This window comes from Microcebus murinus, chromosome 17 (assembly GCF_040939455.1).
Source record: "Microcebus murinus isolate Inina chromosome 17, M.murinus_Inina_mat1.0, whole genome shotgun sequence".
NCBI lineage: Eukaryota > Metazoa > Chordata > Mammalia > Primates > Cheirogaleidae > Microcebus > Microcebus murinus.
The window spans coordinates 33,167,766-33,195,005 of NC_134120.1; the positions used below are offsets into that span (position 1 = coordinate 33,167,766).

General features: G+C 56.6%; 1 protein-coding gene across 39 annotated transcripts in view; it reads left to right on the forward strand.

Moving 5' to 3' along the window:
• CELF4 (CUGBP Elav-like family member 4) overlaps nt 1-27,240 on the forward strand; it is a 300,075-nt gene that overhangs the window by 241,347 nt on the left and 31,488 nt on the right. The window lies entirely within an intron of this gene.

Here is a 27,240-nt window from a genome sequence, read left to right on the forward strand (position 1 = left end):
AGTGGCTCGGCTCTGGGGTAAAGGCAAGAATGGGAGTACTGATTTGCAGAAGCTGCTTCAGACTGATGCATCAGGCAGAGGGAAGCCATGTAAGGCATTTGGACAGGGGAGCGGCATGGCAGAGTGGGGTTTTGGAACCAGTAGTCTAGGCTGCTCCGCCAGCTGGGGGGAGGCGGCAGGAGCCGAGATCGCGGTGACAGGGCTGGGCTTCACCAACCCCCCTCAGATCCCGGTTCCCCGCCCCTCCCGCAGTGCAGCCCTGCCCCGAGAGCCACACCCCCCTATTGCAAACGGATGGTGACACCCGCTCAGAGCTGCTGTAGGAGGAACACGGTTGGCGAACTGTGGAACTTCCCCGATGACAGCTGTTGCCATTGTCATTTTATTTTTAGAGTCCAGTCCTCTGGGAAAGAGAGGCAGTGGCAGGGGCGAGTACCTCTGACAAGGTTTGATCGACAAGTGCGAATAGAAATCACACTGCCCAGGGCCAGAGCTACACTGAGCCCGCCAACGACCAGAATGAGGCAGGGCAAGGAGGGCTTCCTGGAGGTGGTGACTGTGGGGATGGCAGGTTTACCCAGAGGACGAACCTGGGCTAAGTGGCATAAGCAAAGGCAGGAAGGCAGAGACAAGCAAGGCAAATATGTGGCATCCTAGATGTTTTTCAATAATGTAGAAGAATTGGTTCGGCAAAAGGGAAATGTCCACTTTCTGGACTAGGAAGACCCGGATGGGGTGCGCGGAGGGTCTCATGGCTCCTCACGCCATGGGGCATGCGCACTGTGCTCATGCACACGCCGGTGGCATCTGACTCTGGGGAATCCTGTCTCTTCTCATTCTTCAGCCCAAGCTCACCAGGCCCATTCCAGAGTCTTGCTTTCTGGTTTCCGCTTCCATCCAGGCTTCCTACTCAGACACGCCCTGTCTGCTGTCGGAGGGGCCTGTCACTCCCCTGCCAGCCCAGCGCAAGGCAGGTGGAGGCCAGTCCATGCCCGCAGCAGCGCGCAGGGCCTCCGGTCAGAGTGCCTCGGGCCTCGCAGCCGCCACGCGTGGCTGGCAGAGCAGTACCCCTGTGCCGTGGAGGAGAAACAAGGGCTTGGAGAGGAGAGCTGGCTTCCTCAGGACCACATGGCCAGGCGTCTGAGTGCCCCAATCCTTCTGGGCAGGCCTCTGTGCCTCGCTGGTTCTCGCAGGTCTGCGCTGGGGTGCTGTCACCCAGAGGAAGTCCTCCCAGTGTGAGCAGGGACTACCAGGTCCACAAAGGATGAGGTTGGACTGCCCCCTTCAGGGTGGGCTCTCCAGCTCCTCACGCCCCTCCCCCGTGCCCTTGAGGCACAGGTGGGGACCTCAGGGGGGCTCTGAGCTGGACCTGCCTAGGCGTGAGGCCAGCTGGTGGCAGGAGGAGCCTGTCTGAGGCCATCTGGGTGTGCAGACTCATCTGGAGGGGCAGGTGAGAAACCCCATGCATGCCTGGTTGAGGAGGACCGACCTGCACAGCCGGCCTTGTCTGGGGCCTGGCAGTGAGAAAGGCTTTGTGGGGGCCTAGAGGTCAGCAGGGACCCCTCAGGGACAAACGCATGATCTCGACATCCTGGACGCTGCATCATGACTCTGGGTAACTGGCCCAGGTGTCTTAGGAGGCCCAAGGCCTGCACATAAATGGCTGATTGCAAGTGACTTTAAATTGCTAGAGACAGACCCTCCTCCTACATACTGACAGGCCAGGACATGAGGGTCTAGGGAGGTGTCTTCAAGCCTCCGCTGAGCTCTGGGCCCTAGAGAAGCTCACAGTGTGGGGGATGGCAGAGGGGAGGCTGTGCACGCTGGAGCAGTCAGGGAGGGCTTCCTAGAAGGGGCTCCCTGCTGGGGGGGATTCCAAACTGAGAAGCTGCTGAGAACAGGGCTGCTGGCCCCAGGCATAGAGCCTGTCCAGGGAAAAGGAGGAAACCCACTGGCCCAAGGGGAAGGTTCCAAGGAACTTCATGCTAAAGAGTCGGGTGGTTCCAGAAGACGATGGGGCATCCTGGAGACTGTAGAGGAGGTTGGTGAGTGACAGAAGCTAGACCTGGGAAGACTGGTCCCCTGCAGGGAGATATCAGGAAGATCAGCCAGAGACTGGTGCAGCCTCCAGCTGCAAGGGGCTGGGGCAGAGGGCAGGGGAACTAAGCTATAGGGTCAAGAGTCCTTTTGTCGCTATGACATACAAACCCCACGCCTGCTACCTGCGGCCTCCAGACGTCCAGGTACATGCCCACTTTCAGGTACCTGCCCACCCTTGGATGGTCCCTTCTGACCCTTCCCACCTGCCCGGCTCCACGCCATGGGTCAGAGCCCTCGTCCCCACCCACCTGCGGGGATGTTTTCTCCAGCTGTTCCCCACTGGCCTTCCCAGCTCGGACCCATTTCCTGCCCTGTGAGCCATAAAGCCAGGCGTGCGTGTTAGTTTCTCTCCATGGAGACTGTGCGCTCCTCGAGGGCAGGCACGTTGGGCCCACCACACGGGCCTCGTTCTGTGCTTGCACCGCGAGTCCCATCTCCCACCGTGTCTGCAGGCAGGAACCTTCTCACCGTCCGGGCTCTCTGCTGGGTCTAAAAGCAGCCCCCTCTGTGCTCTCCCAACCCCCCAGCCCCACAGGCACGGGGCTGGGCAGTCGGGCCGGTGCCACTGACATTGGCATTCTCCTTGCAGCACATCTTAATAATTTAATGGCTATTAGCAGGGCCGCTGGGGGGGAGGGGGGCGCAGGGGGAAGATTTATAGAGAGAATTCACTCCAGGTTGGGGTTTTGTCTTCCTCTGTTTTCCTGGCATTTATCATGCATGTTTTAATTTGGATCGGAGAGTTGCTACCATCTGGCCATTATCGCAAAGAAATATTCATTTTCGCTGAGTGACACAGGCTCCATTCATCACAGAGCACGCTGATTGCCCCACGAGTGTGGGGCTGTGCTTTCTCCTTCATTTGAAATGAACCTTGAGCTATGAGCAGGTCCAATTTGCCCAGAGCAGAGGCATGGGGCAGGCGGCTGCCACTGCCCGGGAGCACCGCAGGGGACTGCCAGGCTTGGGGGAGGGGTGAGCCCCTCCTGCCATCGCAGCCTCCCACCTCCCCTCGCCTCTCCTGGGGAGGCCTTGGTGGCCCCCTCAGCCCACCCCAGGCTTCTGAACCCCAGTACCCTGTACCCCATGTCCAGAGTGGGCAGATCACATGAGTGGCAAAGGTGGCCCCCCTGCACTGTCCCTGGGTCCCCAGCCTCTGACAAATGCACTCAGGCTGCCACATCAAGAGCAGAATTCCCTTCGACAATCTCTCCCTGACAGAATATCACTCCAGTGTGGTGTCATTCCAGGTCAGAGCTATATAGGGGACAGAGGGGCCTCCTTGTTCTCTTGTCACGTTATGGTGGCACCATCAGGGCTGGGCCCTGTGGGAAGAGATGTGTCTGCCCCCAGCTGGACATTTCCTTCCATCCACTTGCAACTCGCTACAGCATGCCGTGAGGGGCCGCTGGGGCCTCCTGCTGGTGCTGGCACAGAGCACCCCGATGGGGCTGGGCCCCCTGTAAGCCCACTCAATGGCCAGTCGTCAGATCCACAAAGCAGAGAAAGCAGGAGAAATCGCTTTTCATGCATTTTAAGTAGGGCACCCAAGCACTCTGAATTTGCTCGGCCCCTCTATGTGCCCTGTCCTGGGTCAGGAGAGAAGTCAAAATTGACAGGGCACCACCAAGTCACGCACAAGCCAGGCAAGAAGACTTCAGGGGAGCAGCCCTCCACCCCCCGAGTTAGACGCTCGGAGGAGGGGAGTGAATTAGAGACAGAAACTTCATGGCGCCATGTTTGTTTCGCCAGAAAGGCATCATCGGGCAGGAGGGCTTCTGTCTGCAGAAGCTCCTCTCCCCAGGTCTTGGTAGTCAGTCCCCAGGGCCGACTGACGCTCCCCACTCCGTCCTGGGAACAGTGCCCAGACCCCAAGACTGAGGCCCTGGCTCCCCACTAGGACCCAGGTTTGGCCAAACCCAGGGGACTGTGCTGAGTCCCGGGAAGGCCTGTGCAAGCTTTGGCGCCTCTTCCAGACCGGGGAAGAGAGCCGCAGGGTCCTGCCAGCCCAACTCGCAGACTCAGGGCCGTGAGTATTGAGGGACGGCTGCTGCGGGCACACCATGCCGGCGCAGATGTGCATCCAACGTGCTCTCGATCAAAGCCCTACGTTGACAGTGAACGAAGGCCACAAGGGACAGTTCAGAAAACCAGCTGACCTTAACAGCCGGGCCAGGGCCTTCCCGTGGGTCACTGTGTTTCTTCTTTCCCCAGACCAAGACTTGGGGATCATTGCTCCCTTGTATAGATGAGGCAACTGAAGGTTCACTAGCTCAGTTCACCAGCTGGTGGGGTGCACCCGGGCAGGAGCCCAGGCCCCTCTGATTCCCAGGCTGCCCCGCTCCCAGACCACCCTGCTGTGGGTCTGGGGGAACGATGGTGACTTTGCGTAGGAGCTGGCATTTCAACCGGACGGGATGGGCGGTGTGCACAGGCCAGCATAGGCCAGGACGGGGGCTGGGGCAGTGTCTGACCCCAGTTCTCCATCCTGGCATTTGTTAAACTAAATTAGCTGTCCTGGGCCCTACCCTCCTCCCCCCTGCAGCGGCGGGTGGCAGGGGTGGGGGTGGCGGGTGTTCCCTGTGCTATGGAATGCGGACACGTTCACCAAGAGGGCCAGGGGGTGCTGAGGCCCCTTCCCAGCACAGCGCCGCCCCCTCCTCGCCTGGAACTCATTCAGTGACACCAGCAGCTCTGAAACATCTGTTCCTCCATCCCGGACCCGCAATTTGAATAAATTACCCCAACGTGGCGGCAGCCTGTTATTAATGGCTCGAGTTTTATAAGATGCTTTAGTTTAATAACACTGTAGCCCAGCGCTGCACTTCGCCTGGGTATTTTTATATGTCGCCCCTTCCCCTCCCCCTGCGCCCCTCCATCCTGCGGCCACCTCCAGGGCTCCAATCTAGGACACGTCCCCACCAACCCCCTCCACCACCACCCCCCATCGAGCCTCACTGGCTCCCACCCGGGAACCCCAATTCCTGCAGTAGCCAGTCAGGACCACCACCTGCCCCCACCTGTGCCCCGCCACCACTTACCAAGCCTGACCCTGTCCTCCCTTTTTGGGCAATGCCCAACCACTGCGCCACCCAGCTCCTTTGCAGAGAGCTGTCCCCAGGGACTGGCAGGGCCCTGCGCAAGGGAGGCCATGTCCAGTGGGTGCTCTTCACCCACCTCTCCTAAGGAGGCCCATAGTGACAGAGCAGCGAGGGCAGGTGATGCCAGAGACACTGTCCCCAGGCTGGCTTCTCCACTCCTCACCCCACCGATGGGCACAGAAACCTGCGAGTGAATGGACCTCTCCCCAGCTGGACTGGCAGTGACTGCAGCTTGGGAGAGGCCCAAGCCTCAGCTTATTTCTTTGTTCTGGGCTCCTTGTTCTTCATTCTTTTGTTGGTTTGTCCTTGCACTCACGCCCACACACCTCCTACATGAAGTCCTCTCGGGTTACTACCATCACCCCTGTGGACCCCTCTGGCTCTTCCTACAATCCCAGTGGCACCCCTTGTGCACTGCCCTCTGTCCACTGTCTTTTTCCCCCACAACCTGCGAGCCTGCCTTCTCATGGAACCCTGGATGCCTGGCCAGCATCTTCTAGCCCTTCTAGAATATTCTGAGTCTGATTAACAGTAGGCGCTCACGCACATTTTTGGTGCATTTCTTCAGCAAGCTTGTGTGGAGTGTTTGTGCGGGCGAGGCTTCCTGCACAGAACCGATGTGCTCACTGAGAGGGGGAGAGAGGGCCAAGGGTGGGCAGGTTTGTTTGTTGAGGATGTAGGATAGAAGATATTGAAGTTCAAATAAGTAGCTGGTCATGGCCTCAACCAGTTCAAAACAATGTGGACCACCATCCCGGGGCAAGACGTGTGGAGATGCAGTCTCCTTGCGGGCTCAGCTCCCCCGATCAGGAAGCAGCAGGAACAGGTGGCCTGTGGGGCTGGGGACCAGAGAGCCTTTCTCCTAAGGGCCTGTCCTCCCGGGGAGTTTGCCCCAGAATGACAGTGTCCGGCAGCAGCAAGAGGAAAAGACTTGGAGGAGTAGGTAGGGAGGATGTCCTGTCACCCAAGCAGCCAGATCTGCCAGACTCTGCCCCACCAGAGGGTGCTGTGAGTCCCCAAAAGCCTGCGAGGCCAGCCTGGGAGAGACTGTGGCAGACCCTTGCATGCCAGGGCCAAATTTAACCATGCAGTTCTCTGTTCCCGTGGACCTGGGGAACCAGTGGCCACCCTGCCTCTGGCTTTAAAGGGAGTATGTATTGCACCCCCTTTTATCTCCCCACCCCCCACCCCTGCACCAAGGGCTCCAGCAGACCCGAGCTCCCGCTGCCTCCCATTTGGTCTGATATTACTGTGGGACGCCGCCTTTTGCTAAGAGCCCCACTATTATAACATAATTACTGCTGAAAATGACCTTTAAAATATACTTTAAATTCAAAATGTCTTTAAACCCTTCACTGAGCACCATTTTTCAATTTCAACGACTGTTTTCCTTTTTGGGGGGAAGTGAGGGGTTGGGAGTGGAGGAAGGAGCCTTCTAGCAAGGACTCAAATGTTAATCTCTCCCTGCTGCTGGCGGAGCTTTGCAGGGAGCCCAGCAGGGGGTGAGGAGCACCGCCAAACCCGAGCAGGGCCCTGCCCTTCCCAGAGCCCTCAGCATGTGGGGGCCCTGGGCTCTGCCGCCTCCACCCAGCCTCTGTCCCCAGCCTCCAGCCTAAGCACCCCTCACTCCTGGGGGCTCGAATAAGAAGTGCTGGGAACAGTGGAGCCCTTGTGCCTGTTCCTTCCTCCCTCCTCCACCAGCTTTTCTTCCTTGTTCCTTCTTTCTTCTTACAGTCCAGTCCCCTGACTGCTCAGTTCCCTCCAGGGCCCCCAGTTCCTGCAGAATGGAGCCCGCCCCCACTCTGTGTGAAGGAGTGTCTGGGAGGAGGGTCTGACCTGCAGGACACACTGCACACCGCACGCACACCACTGATTTACTTTAGGCCCACGTTCTCCACCCCCGCAGCCCCCCGAAAGTGCTCTGCCTCCCACCCGGAAGCCTCCCCAGGCCTCTGTCCTCACTCCCCTGCACCTCCTGGAAACCTGTTGCCCTGTGTCCCCTCTGCAGCAGCTTCAGACATGGGCAGATTCGCATCCTCCCTTTGTGCAGCCGTCTCCACACCAAAGGGGCTCCCAGGGGCTGTGAGCCTGTCGCTGGGTGACGATGGGGCCATGATGGAGGGGGCACCTGCCGCAGCAGTGCAGGGACAGGGGCAGCACGAAGCCTTCCGGCCCTCTGGGAGGTACTTCAGAGGGTGCCAGTACTGACAGAAGCCCCCTCTCCCCAGCACTGGGACTCAGCCACCTGCAGCAGCAGCAGAGCACAGGACAAGGGGGAGGTAGAGGCACGGGGAAGGTAACTGCATCCACCGCACCAGGGAGAGGTGACCACTGGGCATCAGACGTTCTTCCAGTGTATTCTTGGGACTTTTACTAAAATGGCCCAAATTCCCACGAGCATCCGACGTGTTCTCTGTGAAAGTCAACATACACTCCAAAGCCAACCAAGACCGTGTGAGTGCAGCCAACCCTTTGGGTCACCCGAGGTTTCAGATGGCCCAGAGTGCCGGATGACCCCAGGCCCAGAGCAAGCAGGAGGCAGGAGGTCTGGACAGTGGTGACCAGGACAGCAGAGCCGGGAGAAGGTGGGAGAGGGATGGCACGCACACTGGAGAGACCTGTGTGATCCATGATGTATAGGAACAGGAGAACATACTGCTTGCCATACCGCATCATAAATATATTTGATAACATCAATTAAGTGCCAGTAACTTAAATCATTTATAATAGTGATACAGCCACTCAATGAGCCACTAGCACAGTGAGGCCTTCCGGCCCCTTAAAGGAGGTACTGTCACACCTTCTGGCTCTTAGCCGGGTCCAACAGACAGCGGCAGCTCAGCAGCTCGGTCTGGGCTCTGGGCTCGTGGACCATGAGGAGGGCAGCCCAGAGCAGGGGCGCCCCCAGCCCCTCCTTGCCTGAGGCAGTCCCCGGTGCAATCAGATGGAGGGGGTGCCTGTCCTCAGGGCTGTGCGGGGCTTTTAGCTCCGGGAGCTACTTTTGGGGTGGTGGGGGGGCAGCGTCTTTGCCTGGAAATGCTGTGCTGGACACTGGTCACGACGGGGAACCGTGCCCCTGGCTCTGCCTTCCTGTGTGTCAGGTCTGGTGGCAGATAGAGATGAGAAACCAGGCAGGGACAGGGACTGTGGGAGCACCTGCAGTGGCCCCTCACTCTGGCCAGGTGACAGGACACCCAGGGATGAGCGGGGTCACACTGACATCCTCTCCAGCTCTCACCTCCCACATCACTCGGCCAGGCGTGGTGGCTTTGCCCCTGCAATCTCACTCATCTTCCGGCTTCACTCCATTTCCACCGTAGGGAGACTCTTCTGTCTCTTGGACAACGACTGTCCCCCCTCCTGTCTGCCTCCAGGTGTCCCCACACTGCATTCTCCAGACAGTGGCCTCATCAGAGACTTCTGTCACCCTCACGCAGGTGGATAGCCAAGACCCAACCTCCCCCAGCTCTGCTGCTTCACGACTCCCTCTGTCCCTTGCTCCAGCCCCCGGCACCATGGCTGTTCCCCCAACATCCCTGCTCCGGCCTTTGCACTAGCTGGTCCCCTGCCAGGTGCCTCTCACCATGTCTCCGCTCCTGCACCCCTCTCACCGGGCTGTCCTGACTGCCAGCCCCTGCTCCTCCACTTGCTCTCCTCCACCTGACACACACCACTCCCTGATGTCATCTTGTTCATCGCCCACCTCTCCCCACTTAAAGACAAGCCCCATGCAGACAGGGCCACTCTTTGCTCCTTCTCTAAATCCCAGCACCTCGCACAGTGTGGGGGCCAGAGAAAGGGTTCAGGAAACAAATGGCTTAAGGCACAGAACAGGGACCACATGGGCAGAGAGAGAAAGCACCAGAGAGAAAGTGCTGGAGCACGGCATCTAACGCAACAAGCCATCAGTAAATATCTACCACCACAGGGGTTGACAGGGGTTGTGTGTACCAGGCCCCAGGTCAGGTGTCAGGGTCAGAAGTGAAGGGGGAAGGCCCCTCCTTTATGGAACCTCAAGGAGCACGGGGTTGGGGACCCAGGCTCAGGTCTGCCTCGTGGGCCAGGAAGCTGGGAAGGCCTCCTGGTGAAGGCAGAGCTTGCAGTGGATCCAGGTGGGGGAAGATTGTGAGCTCCGAGCTGCAGGCCTGGGGACAGCCTGGCCAAGTCCCAGAATCAGGGAGGACGAGTCCAGGAAGCTGTTTCAGAGATGCAGAGATGGGGGTGGGCACGGCCAGGCCGGCAGGACAGAGCGGGAGGTGGGAAGGCACAGGAGCACAGGGCAGGGAATGTGACTTACTCGGCCTGGCCAGCTTCCAGAAAACTCTGTGCAATCAACCAGAGAAACACATTTGAGAAAACAGAATTGTGAGAGTAACTTTGAGGCCTCAGTTGCCATGGGAACATATCTGTAAATACTTAACCGCAAACATTAAGTGACACGCAGGGAGGGGCGAGGCAGCAGCTCCCACTGCGGGAGGCAGCCCGGTCCATGTGCCTGCTCCCCCTCTCCCCACCATCAGCATAGCTCCTCCCGGCCTCTCCTTCCTCTCTTCCAGGGCCTCGGGCTCCCTCCGTGTCCCTCAGAGCATGTGAGTGGGGGCCTCCAAGTGGTCCAAGGCTTCTCCCGCCCCAGTTCTTCCACCTGGTCCCTCGTCCCCACACCAGGCCCCCTGGGACCCCCACCCCCATGAGCATCCCAGCCTGGAGGGGACTGGGTGCTGGGCCATTCCCTCCCCATGCTTCACTTCGAAGGGATGGGCACAGTCAGACAACATATAAATTGACAAAATCTTTGCAACAAGTGGGTTTAAGAGACCCCAATGTTCAGCCTTCAGGAACACCCGCCTAGCTCGCTGGTTCAGGCCCGCCTCCGAGGAGCCTCCTCTGGTCCACTCGCTGAGGGCTGTCCCCCACGGCTCGGTGACTGGCTGGGGACCTGGGGGGAAACTCAGCCAGAGGCCCTCTCTGCCTGGCCTGGCACTGGCCTGTCCACTCTGGTCCTGCCTAGATGTTCTTGGCCTTTCTTGGCCACAGACCCCTTTGGGAAACTAAGGAAGCTTTCCATTCATCCATTTAATCATTCCACAAAAGGTCAGAGAGCACAGCTGTCTGCCAGGTCCTGTGGCAAGGGCTGGGCACCCCCTGCCCTCCTGGGACTTACAAGTTGGGCGGGAGGCAGGCAGAAAGCAAGAACAACGATGGGCAGCAATGACTGCAGCGTTGGCCAGAGTTCCAGGTCGGGACAGGGCCCCGAGTGGCTGGAGTGGAGCCTGCAGTAAGGGCAGAGGAGCAGCACAGAGGCGTATAGGGCAGATCCCATGGGCTCTTGCAGACCATTTTAAAGCCTGGCTTTTATTCAGAGTGGAACAGAGAGCCACCAGGGGCTGGAGCAGAGCAGTGACATTTGCTGTCTCACTTGCTGCCATGGGAAGACAGACGGCTGAGGGCGAGGTGGGCACAGGCAGCAGTCAGGAGGGCACTGCAGGGACACAGGAGAGATGGACGTGGCTGGGACCAGGGTGGGGGGGGTCATGGTGGGAAGCTCCGGTCCTCCTCCCTGGAAGACGAGCATGTGCGGGTCCTTGGCCATTTGATGCACACTCTCAAGATGCTTCTGAGCCCCAAGGCTCAGCTTGTCGCTGTCCTCCTCTTATGGCCTGAGCTGGCCTCAGCTCCACAAATGGGCTAAGGATTTGAGGTGTCTGCTAGAGTTAGGGGAGAGCCCAGCAAGCTGGAGACTGAACCCAGGGCCACCAGACAGCTGACGGTAGAGCCATGCACTGTGGGTGGCCATAACGCTGGCCAAGGGCCTCCTGCCTCCCAAACACCCAGCTGGCCCTGCTGAGGGCCTGGAGAAGGCGGCTGCTGCTCAGTGGACCCTCTGGCATCTGGGCCAGAGATGGCCCAGGCACCATGGGCGAATCTCACAGAGGGTACGCGGGTGACAGGAGCCAGGAACACATAAATAGAGCAGCGTGTGAAGCTTTAGAACATCTAAAACCAAGCGATGGAGGAGAAAGTTCAGAGTGCTGGGTCCTTTGAGGACGTCGGGACGCTGCCTGGAAGGCTCATGAGGGAACTTTCTGGGGAGATGGAAACGTTCTCTGGCTTCACAGGGGTGTGCATGTCCCCGTTTGTCAAAACTTATTAAATTATACACTGAAGATTTATGCATCTCACTGTTTGTAAATTTTATCTTAAAAAAAAAGATAGACATAAGAAGGATGGTGTGTCCCAGACAGAACTAGGAGGAGTCGGCTGCCTAAGCAGACCCCTCCAAGGGAGCACGGTCCCTCACCCTGTCAACTGCTCCAAGGCAGCTGCTGCGGGAGGAACGTGCCCTGATAAAGGAATGCATGTTGAAGCCTCAGAGGTTGACTACTCAGATAAAGTGAGTTTGCATTTTAAAAGAGAATTCTGCAGACAGCAATGCTTACCCCAAAGAGATGGGGCTCCAATAGTGGGATTCGGGACCCCTTGGCAGAGGGCAGGTAGTGGCCTCCCGGTGCCCCCACCACACATTGCACCCTGCAGACAGTCTGGTCCTGAGCACCCAGGGCAAGAGAAAGCAGAGGGAGAGAAAGAAACCTTATGTTTCCCCCACTCCTTCTAGCACCTCCCCACCAGCCTCCCACACCCCCACTGGCTGCCTGGCCTTTGATCTCTCCACTCCCTTTTTGTCGTCCCCCCCCCGCCCCCATTTCTGAAGATATCTCCCTAATTGATGTCTGGTTGCAGGCCTGAGCTGCTTGCAGAGGCTGGTCTCAGTTTCCTGTATTTCTCACCTGGCCCTGATGAGGCCCATGAGTGGGCAAAGGCCAGAGGAGAGATATTGCTCCTGGATTTGGCCCTTGGGGGTGGGGGGTCCTCCCACTGCTCTCTCCAACGCTGTTCACTGCTGACCTCTGAGCCCCAGAACAGTCTCCTTTAGGAGGCAGGAGGACGCAGGGAGACACAGGACCATGGATGGGGCAGAGCCGGGGGCTGTCCCCTAGGTAGGGTGTAGGTGTGGGCTAGAGCAGCAGGTGGGGTTATTAGGCCTTCAAGATGAGGGACTTGCCATCAGCAGGTAGAGTGTGACAGAGTGAAACTAGGGTGCCCCTAAGCCCCAAGGTACCAGGACAGGGCCAGAGTTGTCTATGGAGGGAGCAGGGCTCTCAGGGCACCCCGTCCTGGAGGAAGGGGAGTCACAATTGGGAGAAATGCCTCCCCCCTGCCTTCAAACCACAGCCCCAGAGATAGGAAGAGGCCTGCTGTTCACCTCCATGGCCCAGAAAAATGGACAATGTATTGGATGTTTTCCTGCTTGAGACCCACGGATTACATTTGCTTGGAAAGCAAACTGTAACCTTATCTCTAGGAGAAAACAGTGGAGTTTAACTTCTGTGTTTCTTTCATCTCCAGCAAAGAGACTGGTCTTCAGGATGGGCAATGTAGATGAACATTATAAAGAAAAAACAAATACCCAAAAAAGGCAAGGAGAGCAAATCTCGCCCTGTAAGTTAGGTTGTCTCTCCAGGCCGAGAAAACTCTGACCCATGGCCGTGGGTGGACAAGGGAAACAGACACACTAGCTCAGAGCTGCTGGGGTCACCCTTGGGGCACTGTGGAGCCCAGAAATGGATAAGTGTTTGCTTTTTTGTTTAAAAGGTGAAGATGCTGGATTCCCAAAATTGGCAGTCTGGTAAACTCTGAAGACAACCTTTGGCAAAGGTCTAGAATAGATTTGTCAAACTAGTGGCTGGAGAGCACTTGGGGAAATGACAGTGACCACTAAGGCCTGGGCAGGGGAAGTGGGTGTCTGTCTCAGTAAGTGGGTGCTCGTGCATACATAGAGGGACAGGCCTCACCTGGCACCCTGTCACCTACTGGAGGCAGATGGCAAAGTTGCCCAGTAACTCAGAGCTGGGTGGGCAGGAAGAGGTCCCTGCTGACATCCATACCATGACCTTCGTCTCTGACCCCTCTTGTTGAAGGTCTTATCAAGGACTTCGCAGGGGTGGGGACATGGAAGCTGACTGTGAAATGTGCTGATGATGCTAGGCTGGCCTGGAGGATGAGATGCTGGGGAATATATTCAAAATATTCCCCATGAAGTTCTCACTCCAGACGTAGGACAGTGGCGGGCCTGCCTGTCCCCCACCCTCCACCCCCGCCACAGCAGGAGAGCGGAGATTCAACAGCTGCCGTTCTAAAGCCCCAGAGCCTGCGCCCCTGCTAGGCAGTTTTCTGGAAACCTTCTAAAATTGTGTATCTGGGAGTTCTTTGTTGGCGGGTCGGATGGTTGGTTGGTTTCTGTGATATCCCCCTCCCTGGCCCCCACATGTTTTCCATGGCAGGAGACAAGACTCCTTTGGAGTCCTAGGCCCCTTCGAGAATCTGACAGCAGCTACGAGCTCTCTCTCCAGGAGACATGCCCATCGATAGGAAATGGTGCTGACTTCTGGGGGTCCACAGTCCCCTGAAGCGCATCAGATAACCTTTTAGGAGCCACGTATTTCCCATAGCGGGCCCCTGCCAGGCAGCCCACCTGGTACATTGCACCTCGCCGGGACTTGGTCTGGTCCTTCCTTCCTGGGGGGTCAAGGGTAGTGGTCACTCAACCCTTAGTGCTGCAGTGGGCTGAATCATTCCCCACACACAAAGTCATGTACACCTGAAATCGGTGAGTAGGACCTTATCTGGAAATAGGGCCTTTGTTGATGTAATCAAGTTAAGGTGAGGTCGTATTGGATTAAGGTGGGCCCTAAATCCGACGTGACTTGTGGCCTTAGAAGAAGGAAATCTGGATACAGAGACATAGAACATACAGGGAAAATGCCATATGATGATGCCATATGAGATTAGAATGATGAAAAAAAAAGCCAAGAATTGCTGCACACGCCCGAACCTAGGACGAGGTGAGGAAGGATCCTCCCCTGGAGCCTCTAGAGAGAACATGGCCCTGCTGACACCTTGATTCTTGACTTCCAGCCTCCAGAACTGCGGGAGAATAGATTTCCATGCTTTAAGCAATCCAGTTTGTGGTGCTGTGTTATTAGTCCTAGGAAACTAATACTGTGCCTGGAGGAACCTGGGGCAGAGGACACAGGTCCCCAAGGGGTCCCCACAAGCCCAGTGGGTCTGTGACTGGGCCTCCACCCCATCCCTCACCCCAAACACCCTTTGTGGGGTCCTGCTTGTCCTCATGTCCACCCGAGCCACTGCCACCAGGCAGCCCCTGAGTCATGCCAGCAAGAGGGTTATAGGCCACTCAAAGAGAAGTTAGAAATCCCAGCACATCCATCTTAATAAGTTTTATTACAGCCTGACAGCTTAAACTAATGACTAATTTGCTGTATAAAATACCAGCAGTATATTTTTTTATTTTGTTAATTAATTATCTCAAACAAAGTTGAAATTTATAAAAGTGTCCAGAAACGGTGTGCACGGTAAAATCGCCTTGCAGCAGGAGATGAAATTATTACTAACGCAGGATCAAGTTATTACTGTATTGACTTAGTTACTTTATGACTTTGTAATGGATTTCTTCATTATTTCCTCGGGATTGTGGCATTCTGATTGCATTCAAGTCTGTTAATCTATGCAAATATCATTAGGCACCACTAATAACCACAGCAACTTTCCTCCGTTCCAGGGGATGTGCTAAGTACTTGGCCTGCCTGGGTCACTTCTGGCGGCAGGGATGAAGGCCAGGCAGGAGGCAGTTCTCCTGGAAGCCCCCACCCAGCACAGCGCCTCCCGAGGCAGAAAGCTCGGGCACTTCCATGGGGTGGTTTGAGGGTCCCAGGAAGGTCTACTTACCCCCACACTTCGTCAGAGGGCCTGCTGTGTCACCATAAGTCTCCATCCCTTTGGATGCAAGCATTGGAAGACTTTGTTAAAATGCACCTTTGCTAGAAAGCAAAGCTCACGGCCTCGTATCCACCCTTAGTGCTGTGGAACCAACATGGCGCTCAATGGGAGTGTCTTAGTCTGTTCAGGCTGCAGTAACAAAAGCACGGTGAACTGGGTAGCTCATCAACAACATAGATATATTTCCTGTAGTCCTGGAGGCTGGGAAGTCCAAGGCCAGGTTATCTGGTCAGGGCTGTTTTCCCATCTTCTCACTGTAACCTAACTTCACGTGGAGGGAAAGGGGCAGGGAAGCTCCCTCGGGGCCTCTCTGACAAGGGCACTAATCCCATTCACAGGGGCCCCACCTCTTAATGCCATGACCTTTTGGGTTAGAATTTCAACATATGAATTGTGGGAGGACACCCACATTGAGACCCCAGCACGGAGCATGAGGCCTTGCTGTGCTGAGACAATAGACTGGTCAGTTCTACCATGTTACAGAGAAGGCTGAATCTGATTATGGATGCCGTCTGAGTAGAGTTGGCCAAAATCAGATGTTCTAGGACACCTGTGGACCCTGGAGACCTGGGAGGGATGTCCCCAGTGTGCTGGGACAGAGGAGGTTGATGAGTGGAGGGAACTGCCCATTGAGCATCAGCCAGTTACCAAAGGGATTCTAAATGCCCATGGCCTCACTGTCCCAGCCCTCGGGTCAGCCCAGCACTTCGGGCCGGAGTACCCATCCTCCCGCTGGGGCGACACCAGGTCCAGCCCCCTACTCCCATCACAGAGCCCGTCACAGCCGATAAGAAACTAAATTCAAGCCCCAAGCCACTAAATCCAAGGTGCTTTCCCATTTATCTTTGTTGAAGGTAGCCCCTGACCATGCCTCAGTGTGGGCAGAAATATGTGTGTGTGTGGGTCCAGACTCCCTTCCCAAGCTTGAGCTCTCTCAGACTAAACCCACGCCTTCGTACGTGGGTCACTGTCACTATTCGTTCACACAGTGCTCATCGAGCCTGTGCTGTGTGGCAGGCACTGGGCCAGGCCCTCTCCCAGTCACGAGGAGACGGAGCTCCTGTCTGCACAGGGATAGAGCTGCTGACTCACGGTCATTAACTGAAACCTGTTGCAGCCCTCGGTCGTTCGCACTCTCCTGGTTATTATTATCTGGTTATTATTATCTCGCTGCATCGAAGGATGAGCTGGAGGGTTAGGCTCAGAGGAGGGCAGAAACCAGGCAGCTCGCAGTTTGCAGAGACCAGGGCTAGAGAGGAGTTTGCTAGCAACAGGTCCAGGTCCGGGATGGTCTGCACTGCCCTCACCGCCATCCTCATCCTCCCCTCGGATGGGTGACGTGTGGTCTTGCAGGCAGATGGGCCAGGCCTGGGGGTCCGCTGGAGCACTTTCTCCTCCCCGGCCTCTCACCACCCTCCTGGGGCAGCATTCCCAGACTTTTCAAGGTTAAGGAGCCATTTTTAACATAAAAAATTCATCAGCGTCCCCACTCCCCCTTGATAGATGTTTTACTTTGAGTATCCATTGTTTGAGAGAATGAAAGATGACAAAAGCTACCTTGAATTCAGCAGTGCTTTTAAAGGGAATTGTATTTTTAAAATCACAACAGCATCTATATGCATTTGAAAAATAGTCACATATTACCTATAAATGAAGCATTTCTGATGCAGTCAGCAGGCGAAGCTTGAGGTGCCTGGGACCCACGCTCAGGGTCAGGTGGTGGCAGGGCTTCGGGCTGTCCAACTGCTGCACAGCATTGAGTGAAAAGGAGGGTGAAGCTGGCCACCAATTGGTGGCCTAGCCTGGGAGCCTGTCTTCCCCTCTCTCCTTCCTGTTTCTTTCCTCCTCAGCCTGGGATATGGTGTCTCCTTGTGGGAGCGGCATAACCCACGCCTCCCACTGCCCAGACATCCCTGTCCCCACCTGCGTCCTGTTACTATTTCAGACACCAGGCTCCCCGTCGCCAGACATCCGCCCCCTTCCAGCCCCACCACGTGGTCTCCTCCATTCCCAGGCACTGCAAACCTAAAAGCTTATCAAGTCCTTTCCATCATAAAGGACATTTTCTGGCAAAACCAGTCACGTTGAGATGACGAGAGCCACCACATTTCAAAGGCTTCCCTGAGGAGGACAATGCTGAGTCCGCATGGAACCCAAAAGACAGGACTCCAGGCACGTGTAATACTCTCTTCCCGCCTTCACACAGCAGGGAAGGCGGAGCGGCTGTCACAGACACCTGGCTCTAGTCGCACCTATGCCACTTACTGCCTGTGGGAGCTGGAGCCTGTTCCTTAACCTCTCTGGGCCTCAGTCAACTCATCTGTCAGATGGGGCTATAATCGCGTGCTATTGAAGCATGATAGTGAGAAGTGGACAGAATAGGGGGGACAGCAAGTTGGCACCAGGCTGAAAGTCACGACATCCAAAGGGCAGCTGACACCAACCCCAGAAGTAGAGCTGCGGGGCATGGTCGGTGGGGGACTGGCTGGGGTGCACCAGCCAGCAAGCCAGGGTCCTCACCCACTTCCTCCCCTCCAGACCACCTGGTCCACGCAGAGCAGTTCTGCAGTGCTTGTCACCCCAGATGCCCCTTTGGACCTGCTCATGGGAGGGTCACGTCTTGCTTTTCAAAACACAATTCTCCAGCTCCTTGCAAACAGGCACATGAGCTGAGTAAAGCCCTTTGCATTCTGCCCTCTGTGCTCCCATCCCCAGGTTTCCTTCCTTCTCCCCACCCCTCCCCCGAGGTGGGAGGCAGGGTGGCCTGTCCTCAGTGCCCTGTGGCCTCAGCCATGGTGGCACTCCACCCTGGCAAACTTTTCCTGCTGCACCACGTACGGCTCGCTCTCACCCCAGGCCCCCTGTCGTGCTCTACCCTCCATAGCTGGGCCACCCAGGCCCTAATTTGGAAGCACTTTGACCCAAGAGTCAGTCTATTTCTTGTATCTCCTAACGCAGTACCAGTAGTCACCTGCATGACTGCCTGGTGAATAATGGATGGGTCCGAGGCAGACCCAGACCTGGAATGCAGGTTTCTGGGACATGGACCATCTCCTTTCTGCCACCCTGTAAACTGAACTTCATGGTGACCAAATACTGCTGACCTGAAAGCCTCAGGGGGCCTCCTTGAATGACAAGACCAGGCTCCTCTGCTGTTAGCAATGCCAGCCACATACCAAGCCAATTTGCTGCCACCCTTCAAAATAGTTTGTTCCCTCGAGAAAGCTGACACTGCCCTCACCATCTCATTAGTCATTAAATATAATCATGTTTTGCAAATCGTGCAGCCATTTCCGTGTGCTCTCCCCAGCCCACAGGGCCTTGTGACCACCCGTCTGGTGAGCAGGGCAGGGGCTGCCTTGTACAAGGTAGATGAGCACTCAGGAGCCAGACCACCTGGGTTCACACCCTGGCTCTGCTGCTTATTAGCTCTGGCACTCCTGGCAAGTTGTTACACCTCTCTGTGCCTCAGTTTCCTCATCTATAGAATGGAGGCCAGTGGTGCCATTCTCATAAAATTAAGGTTCTCTGAACAGTGCTTGGCCCGTGGTGAGTGCTCAGGATGAGCTGTGCTCTCTGAAGGCATGGTCCTGGACTGAGAATGAATGGGGGAATCTGCGGACACCATGTGGGCCAATGCCTGCCACCTCACTGCAGGGCTGAGTTGAGCCTATGACACTCTGAGAACAAACCTGTTTTGTCACTGGGTGCCATGGTCTTGGACTTTGAGGAGCATGCCCCTGTACTGGAGATGTCCTTCCCGCAGGAAGGGAAGTTCTCATTGGGTACAGTGGGGGATGGAGGGTGGCCTCAGCCAGCCTTTAGGCTCGGGGAGATGTCAAAGAGGCTTCAGGTGTTCATAGGAAACCAGCCCAATTGCAACCTGTGTTAACCACAAACCCATCAGAAAACGTGGAGGTTCAGGGAGCTGAGTTGAAAGAGAAGATGGTTCAAGATAGGTCTGGAGCAGAGCAGGGTTCCTTGTTCTTCTGGGAGCCATGCACCCCAAAAGCTATGGTGGCCAAGACTAGTTTTCTGACCTTTTTCATTTAGACCTCGTTATCCAAAGTCCTCAGTCTTGGCCATCCATCCATCTATATTTACCTACTGCCATTTATGTGCTGTCCATCATAAATCTACCTGATTTCTGCAATCATTTTTCTCTCATCTGTGTATCTATCTATCATCTAACATTTAATCTGGATATCCAGCATCTATTAATTATGTCTACCATCCATCCGTCTCTGTGTCTATGTGCAGTCCATTATCTGTCATGAGTTAATACACCTGTACTGAAGCATGCGCCCTCTGTGTTCTAGGGGGTGGGCAGCAGTGACTTCAGGAGGGCTATGGTGGCTGGAACAAAGTGGGACAGGAGGGAGACCAGAGGGCTGATGAATAGGCCTGGCGGATAGAGGAGGAAAAGGAGGGGGCTTGCTGGCCTAAAGGTTCCCTTCACCTCACCTCCCTAAATTAGAACAATATCTTTACAGGGTAACACCCATGAGGGACGAGAGGGATGGCCAGGCTCAGGCGTCAGGGCATAGAGGGCAGGTGCTGACGTCCCTCCCAGCTCCAACAGGGCCCCGAATCCTGACATCTGTAGGACTGGACTCCTACAGGCAGGTGGAGGACCCGAGATCAGGGCCCGAGGAGAGAGGCCATCTTGGAGAAGACCAGTCGCAGCCTCCTTGCCCTAGCGGCCTGTCGGCAGCACCTGAGCAGCTTCCAAAATCCAAAAACAAAAATATTGGTGCTTAGGCTCTAGACCAATCACTCAAATTTTTATTGTAAGGGCCAGCCCTGGGCATCTGTGTTTTTAGAAGCTTCCAGATGACTTCCATGGCAGCTGGGGCTGTGGACCCCCATCTTACAAGATCCAAGACGCCTGCTATTAATCTCTGAAGGGTTGTCCTGAGGCAGTGGGGGTGCTCGGGGCAGGACTGGTGTCCCAGGTTAAGACAACTTTCTTCTAGGCTGCCTCCGGGTCTTTCAGGGAGGCCCGTGGGACCTCAGCCAGGTGATTCGGAAGTACCATTCCCACAGTGGGTGGTCCTAGAGGAGGCTGGGCCGGGGCATCTGAAGCCCACCCCCCACTCAGGATCACCAGAGGGCCTCAGCCCAGTGTGCAGGGTAGGGGGTGGCCTTGGCAGCTACAGCCTCCAAGTCACCCTCTCTCAACTCTAGTGTGACTCCTACTGTGTAGAAAGTGAGAAGACTGAGGCCTTGCAGCCCCCAGGGAGACGAGCAGCTGCTGGACAGCTCCTCCGCACCCCGTGCAAAGCAAAGCCCCACCCTCGATACACAAATGGTCAGAGGGGCAGGGGCCTGCCTAGCCCCCGGGAACTGCATTCTGTGCTGTCTCCAGTGGTGGCCGGGCACACAGGGGAGACCCATGACCCAGAGACTCACACTCTCTGCGAGGATGTGCAGAGCTGGGCCACAATTTGGGAGACCTGAGTCCCACAAGAGGGGCAGCCTTACCGCCTTGAGGCTCTGCCCCGCAGCTACCCAGCCCCTGCTGCACGGTTAATAGAGACAAACCGCTCTAAGTGGGTCTTTTATTTCTTCCCCAGCATTTGCGGCCACCTGGAGTAGATTCTTTGCCCTGTCAATGAGATGTTTTGAGCACCATTCCTTCTCTCTCCTCTTCACCTGTCCCCTTCTTGCCCCTCCTGCCCTGTGGACCACCCTGCCCCATCCTCCCCTGCAGAAACCTGCCCCCTTTGCTGGAATAGAGCCCTGCTTTGTCTGTCTCCTTGAGCGCCGAGGACAAACTGGCCATAATTTATGCTCCCGCATGATATAAAGGAAAAAAAGGCCCCATTATGCTATAAATTATCCCGTGATGGGTGAAATGCAGGAGAGTGTGCCAGACGCCAGCGGAAACCCCATTAGACAACAGGGTTCAGCTGCCGAGAAGTCCCCACAGAACTCCGGGGCCGTCTGTCGTGTGCCGGGCGCCTGGTAAGGATAATGTAGCAGATCAAATGTATAATCAGTTACCTGGAGAGATGGCTGCGCGCCACTGCCCCAGCGAAAGGTGACTTCTACACAGATCTACCTCGCCGTCCCAGGCTCCCGACTTGAGGCCTGACGCACACTCACAGTGCGAGGGGCTGAGGGCCGGACGAGGAGGTGGCCTGTGAGGGGGGTGGGTCTGGCCTCCCAGACCCCTCACCTGTGCTCGAGCCCAGGGCCCAGCTCCTGCCCAACGCGGGGGCCCCCGTGCCAGCCCTCGCCTCTCAGAGTGCAAGAGATGAGGGGGAAGGAACCATTGGTGGTCCCCCAAGAGGGTGGCAACAGACCCCCAAGTTCTAGTTTTGTGCCCCCAAACAGGCTGCAAGCCCCCTGAGGGTACAGAGCCAGCCCGGCAGGCCCCCTTCTCAGAAACTACGCCTCTGCCAGAGTGGGCACCAGGGGCCAGGGAGGGACCTTGCAGGTGGAGGGGAGACTTCAGCCAGAGGTGATTCTGCCAGCAGGGCAGACTTCCTGTCTGATGAGGAGGAAGGACCCTTTCAGCCGGAGCCAGGGGATGGGAAGGCCTTGGGACACACAGGGAAAGAGCTCCGCCTACTCGGGCACCCAGGGGACCTCAGGATGGCTGGGGTTTGGCAGAGCGGTGGCCTAGACTGGGGAGTGACCGGCTGGCTTAACCGGGGGCCTCTGGGCAGTAGGAGCCGATATGAGCAGTTCCCTTGGAGCTGGACAGCAGGCTATGGGAATCTCACCCACTCACCCTTCTGGCCCTAGCAAAGCAATGTGGCTACTGGGCATTGTGCCAGTGGTCTGTGCACAGATGGAGGGGCGGAGGGGAAAGAGAAGCATAAGAACTCCAGGTAGCACCATCTTCCACCAGGGAAGAGGGTGACCCAAGAGCTCGGCCTGGCTCAGACCACCTGGGTATGAGTCCTCGCTGTGCCAGTGACTGGGCATCAATTCTTAGGAAAGCTACTTAACTTCTCTGTGCCTCAGTTTCCTCATCTGTACAGTAGGAATAATAAAATATCTGCCATACCTGAAAAGAGCTCATCTCAGTGTCTGGATCATAGCAACTGCTGGATAAATGAGAACCATTAGGATTCCTCTATTATTACTGTGCTAGACACCTCCTGGAGTGCGGGGCTCAGAGCTGCAGCCACGGGCAGGGCACCGCGGAGCCTGGGGAGGGAGGTGGTGGTGACTGCGATGAGCGGTACTGGCTGAGGGTGGCAGATGCTCTGTGATGTGATGATGTTGGAGTTGGGTCCCGCAGGCTCTTGTCACGTAGGGATCGGTGAGCAAGGAGACTGGGTGGGCCTAGAAGCCCAGCTGGGCCACAGAAAAACCCACGGGTGCTGTGAATTAGAATGCTAGACTGAACCAAGGGAGGACATGGTGGGCAGTGCAGGTGGGCACAGGTGAAGGGAATGGTCCAGGGTCTAAGGCCAGGCCAAGCTTCCAGTGGTCAGAGGTGGGGTCGGAGGTGAGGGTCCAGGCCTTGAGTGTTGGAGGAGGTGCTTATATCAGGGTGGGTGGGAGAAGAGGGAGGGGAAGGCGTGTGTGTGTGTGTGTGTGTGTGTGTGTGTGTGTGTGTGTGTGTCATTGCAACTCCCTCCTCCCATGTGCCCTTTCACACTCCCTGCTGTTCCCTGCCCTGGGGAGCCTGCCCCCTGCCTCTCCCACCAGGCAAATGCTGCTCAGGGATCCTTAAGGGTCCAGCTCAAGCCTTTTAGATCCCTCTCAGCCATCCATCCCACAGGGCCCATCACTCAAGACACTGTGACCAGTGCCCACTGCCCCGCATAGGACTCTCATTTCCTACCCTCCGAGGGTTCCCAGAGCTTGGTGCCCCTTGCCCTGCACCCATCACCATGCCATGCCCAATGTCACCCCACCCCAATACTTGCCGAGCACATGGGTTCATTTATTCATGGCAACAGATCTTTCTTGAGCATCTACCTGCCGTCTCCTTTAGGCATTTGACATGCAGCAATGAATGGAGCAGAGGAGGATGTCTTACTCATGGAGGAGAGGTTGGGGGGCGGTGGAGTGTGGGGTGCCTTGTAGCCCCTAACAAGTCACTGGCAGACTTGGGCTTGTTCTCAGAGGGAGATACGAGCTCCATGGTGTTTCAACAGGGGGGAGACAGGATCTGCCCCGGATTTTACCTCTGACTGCTGTGTGGAGAGTGCAGAGCAGGGGCGTGGGTGGGTGTCAGTGTTGGGAGGCAGTGAGGAGGTGGCTGTCACACCTGGGTGGCTGCAACAGAGGGGGAAAGGAGGAGGGATGTCTGGAAGGCAGAGCTGGTTGAAGGAATGCAAGTGGGGGACTGGATGGGCTCTCCAGCCTCCTGCTGCCTCCACGCCAACATCAAACAGCGCCAGTCCCAGGGGAGCCCAGCAGATCAAGGCCTGGCACTGTATCCTGGTGGGAAGACAGAGCCAGGTGAGGGTCTTCATTTGCATCCCATTGCAGCCCCCCTACACACACACACACACACACACACACACACACACACACACGTCCTGAGCCAGCAGCCTTTGATCTGGTTTGATGCTCCTACAGCCTCCTTCCCAAGCAGGAAGGCTTTGTCCCCAGAGGCAGCTCCCAGCCCAGCTGCATCCCTGGCTCTGGCACAGTGTGGTAGGGGTGGGGGGACTCCATGCTGAGAGTTCTCCTGAGGCCGGCCTGTCACCCATGTCCCAGGTGAGGGGACTGGTTCTCTGGAGGATGGCCATGGCTGCAGAAGGATCTAAACCCAGGTGTAGACAGCGATGCTGGGATCTGCCTGCCCTGACCCAGCAGTGGGCAGCTTCTGGGTTCTCAGGCTCCATGGATAGAGGAGCAGACCCCTGCCCCTGCCCACTGCCTCCCTGCTTGGAAGGCAGGTCTGGCGCTGCATGCTTCCCTCCTGGGGCGGTGCAGTGGCTCTAGGGCTGGCCAGGAGGAAGCAAAAAACACCTCTGGATTGGGGGGTGGGGTGGTCAGGCAACCTTGAAAATTGCACAGATGTATATTCAGAGGAATCAGTTTGACTCCTACTTGCCCCATAGAAGCCAAGGATGCTTGACCAGTCTGCATTGGGAGCATTTGTGGAAATAGCACATAGAGATGCTCACTGTGGCTATAGGGGACATGTCTCTTGCTTTGGCTCAATCCAAGTAGACCTCTTGGAGTGGGGAGGGGAGCATCTCAGTGGTCCCTGAAATGCAGCTGGCTTCCCAGGCTGGCAAGACTTTGCTCAGTTGAATGTCCCTGGGGGTCAGTCCTCTCTACACCCCCGGGGGTGGGGTGGGCATTGACATCTGCCAGCTGGCATCCTATGGGTGGGCAGTAGTAATGGCTGTAACTGTCACAACAACTGGTGATTACTGAGCACTTACTTTGTGCCAGGCTGTGCCAGGCCATGCTGAAAACCTCCTGCTTCTCAACTTATATAATCCTTACCCAGATCCGCCCAGGGTGGGTATATGCCTTGCCTAGGGTTGCACAGACAAAAAGTGGTGAAATCAGGGTTTACTTACCCCACATTAATTAAACAGCCTAACAGACCCCCAAGGACCCTGCAAGGGACAGCCCCCAGGGCTCCGGCTCTACCCGGCAGCTGAGGGGCAGGTTCATGGGGAGATCCCGTCTCTGGGCTCTTGCCTGGTCCTTGTCCACTCCCAGGACCAAAAGCTCCCTCACCATGAATGTGTGGCATTTTCTCCCCACCCACAAACTGCCACCCTTGAGTGTCCAGGTCTCCCAGCAGCACGTCTGCCCGCAGACCTCACAGCCATGGATTCCCCAAGTGGCTCTGGCCCCAGGGTTCTCCCCAGTCAGGCCCCCCCATCCTCCCTCGGCAGCTGGAGGGAAGAGCATAGTAAAAGTCGATTGTGGTAATAAAAGGCATTAACCATCTGAACACTCGCCCGCAGTGCCCCCGCAGCCGTCTATCCTTAAGCAAGAAATATTGTTTAATGCTGATGGTAATGAGCGAATCAAATTTTGAAAATTAAGCTGGAATTTGAGCATTAGCACCAGGACGCTGGCATTTGGCAAGTCAAGTGGCACTGCTGTCACCCGCCTCCTCCCCCTCTGAGGCCCACTCACCCTGCATGGCCAGCAAGAGGCTCCCCCGTGGTGGAGGTGGGGCAGTGGCCAAGGCACAGTCCTGCAATGTCCCTTTTAGGAGCTGCCACTAGAGATGCATTGCTTCTCTGATTTGGGGGCTCTCCTTTTGAAGTGCAAATCCTTCCAGCCTGAGCCCCCTTCTGCCTGACGTGTACAGGAGTCTCTGTGTCCCTCGCAGAGGGATGGATGGGAGGAAGCAGGAGATTCCAGCAACCAGACCCCACTGACTTTTCTAAGCACCTATGGCTTCCCAGGGAGTGTAACCCAGTGCTTTTTATAGGTCAGGGAACCAAGCTCAGCATTAGATCGGGGTTCTGGGAAAATAAAAATGATTCCTGAGGCCAGAGGAAAGGGAGATGTATGTGCTACTAGAACAGAGAACAGGAAGGAAGCAGTAGAAAAAGCAAAGTCAAGCTTCCCCCGGGTCCCCTTCTTGCAAGCCCTGCTACAGTCTGGGATCACTTGAGGGCAGGGGAAAGGGGCAGCTGAAAGGGGGTCTTCCACCCCTGCCTTTGCTCAAATTCTGGTGTGGTCCTGGAGCCCCGCGTCTGTCCCCTGCACATCAGAACTCCAGCCCACCTCCTCCTGGAAGCCTCTCCCACTGCCCCATCTGGCCTCTTCCAAACTGCAGCCCAGAGCTATTGGCCACCGGGCCTATCTGTTCTCTCTCTCACTGGGGGCTCCATGGCACAGACTCTGGGGACCATGAACCAAAGGCTTGGGATTCCTCAAGGATCTCAGAGCCATGTGCAACCCCCAACCCATTGAAAGAGGAGACCCAGAAGGGCTCCCAAACTCATCTCAGATCCTCTGCTTAGCCAAGTCCCAGGTGCACAGTAAGTGCTCAATCAATGCTTGCTGAAGGGGTGAACAGAGGGTAGACCCAAAGTACATCAGGTTCTCTGGCCCAGCCCCCCTCCCCTGAGGTGGCTGTAAACACCTTCACCTGACACAGACCTGGGTACTCCTCCCAACCACGATTTTATCAGCTTCTCCCAGCCCCAGCTTCTGGTGGGGGTGGGGTGGTGAGTGTCCTCTGCCCACTCCCCCATGGCGGTTGGACATCTGGGCACAGAGGGCCAAGATGCCCTCTCTGGGTCCAGGCAGAGCTGGGACAAGCACCCACCTTCTCTTGCCCAGCCATTCTAGGGAGCCACACTCCTGCTCCCCAGAACCCCAGGGGCTTCCTCTCACCACAGTCACAGATATATTTTTAAAGCACAGAAGACAGTGGCGAGGGCTATGGGATGGAGGAGTGAAGAGAAGCCCAAGAAGCTGGGTTCAGTTGAGGTCCCAGCTGTGGGTTTACTGTGAGCTCCTTCTCTGGCCCAGCTTCCCCATCTGAAAGAGTGTGGGACCCTCAGTGGGACCTGGGGACCTGCCCAGCTCTGCCGCTCTGTGGCCTTGTTCTCCCAGGGGCAGGCACACCAGTTCACTGTTTGGCAACCCTTGCTTGGGGACGCGTGTATTGTGGGTGGCCCGTCTCTCCGTCCGGATGCCAGCTCCAGCGAGTGGCGTCGCCTGTCCCGTTCACTGCCGTAGAAGCAGTGCTTGCACAGCGTCTGGCGCAGAGCAGGGGCTCAGCCAACACCCTTGAGTGACTGCTCGAACTCGCTCTGCCCCTGGACTAGGAGAAGCCCGAGTGAAGACCCGAGGGTGGGAGGTACCGTGTTATTGGCACCTCCTCCAGGTCTCTGGCATGGCCTGTGCCATCTGCCACCAGTGTTTTCCTGTGCCGGGCACCAGGCTCAGCCCTGGAAGTGGGAAGGTCAACACAACACAGTGCCCTGAGCTGCTCTGGGCTCCCAGTGCTAGACTTCCGCTGCTCACTGCATCTCTGGGACCCCAGAGCAGGGTGGCCCTCCAGGGCAAATCAGGGCAGGGCAAACCAAGGGGGGGACAGCACACCATTTCCTCTTGCTCCTGCTTAGAGAAACCCAAGTAGTGGCAATCGCCATTGTCGTTACTGCTTGTCAGTCTCTGTCCCTGCAGCATCTCTTGGAATCCTAACCACCACAAGAGGACTTAAACATACCCATTTTATAGACCTATAAAACTGAGGCGTGGAGCAGGAGAGCTGGGGTGT